Below are 1370 nucleotides of genomic sequence, written 5' to 3' on the forward strand. Positions count from 1 at the left end.
TATTCTGGAACACTTAATTGTACTCATGAGGAATCTATACATGGACCAAGAGGCAGTTGTTCGAACAGAACAGGGGAACACTGAATGGTTTAACATTAAGAAAGGTGTGCGACAGTGTTGTATTCTTTCACAATACTTATTCAACCTGTATGCTGAGCAAATAATCTGAGAAGATGGGTTATTATATGAAGCAAAACGTGGCATCAGGACTGGAGGAAGACTCATTAACAACTTGCAATATGCAGATGATAAAACCTTGCTTGCTGAAAGTGAAGAGGACTTAAAACATTTAAGCTTTAAGAGCACAGCCTTCGGTATGGATTGCATCTCAATGTAGAGAAAACAAAAATCCTCACCACTGGACCAATAAACAACATTCTTATCAATGGAGAAAAGATCGAAGTTGTCAAGGACTTCCTTCTTCTTGGATCAACTATCAACACTCATGGAATCAGCAGTCAAGAAATCAAACAACGTATTGCATTGGGAAAATCTACTGCACAAGACCTTTTAAAAGTGTTGAAGAGCAAAGATGTCAGCTTGAGGACTAAGGTGCACCTGACCCAAGCCATGGTGTTCACAATATGCATGAGTGAAAAAGGAAGACTTTAGAAGAATTGATACTTTTGAGTGAATTTTAATCACCAACCTGGCAGTTAGTAGTCCTGTGCTTATCTTACAGTACCACACCACATTAAGGTAATTTATCATGTGATTCAAATCTTCATTATTTTTCCTAATTTTGAAACTGCTTATTGAATTCATTACAGAAAAATTAGTTTAAAATCTCCAATTTCAAATCTTTATTTCTCATTTTCTTTTTTTAGTTATGCTAATTTTGCTTTAAGGAGCTCTGGTAGCGTAGTGATTACGAATCGGGCTGCGAACCACAAGGTCAGCAGTTCAAAACTACCAGCTGCTCCATGGGAGAAAGATGAGGCTTTCTCCTCCCCTAAAGATTTACAGCCTCGGAAACCCTGTTCAGGGTCGCTATGGGTCGGAACCAACTTGATGGCACTTAACAACAACAACAATTTTGCTTTATATATTTTTGACACCATATTATTATGAATACAGTTAATATTTTTTATCTTTTTAAATAATTGAGCTTTTATGTTCCTTTCTACTTGTAATATGATTTGCCTTAAAGTCTATTTTTGTTTGTCAGCTATTAATGCATTAGTAACAGTTTTTTGGTTAGTGTTTACCTGGTATATATTTTTTCTAATCTTTAAAAGCTTTTTAAAATTGATGTGTGATTTACCTTTTAAAATTAAATTTTGGTGGTTTTTAGTATAGACACTGATATGTATGTGCAACCTTCACCCCTATCTAATTCCACAACACTTTCAAGAGCCAGTTGTTGTGAG

Source organism: Chrysochloris asiatica, unplaced genomic scaffold (assembly GCF_000296735.1).
Source record: "Chrysochloris asiatica unplaced genomic scaffold, ChrAsi1.0 scaffold00002, whole genome shotgun sequence".
Lineage (NCBI taxonomy): Eukaryota > Metazoa > Chordata > Mammalia > Afrosoricida > Chrysochloridae > Chrysochloris > Chrysochloris asiatica.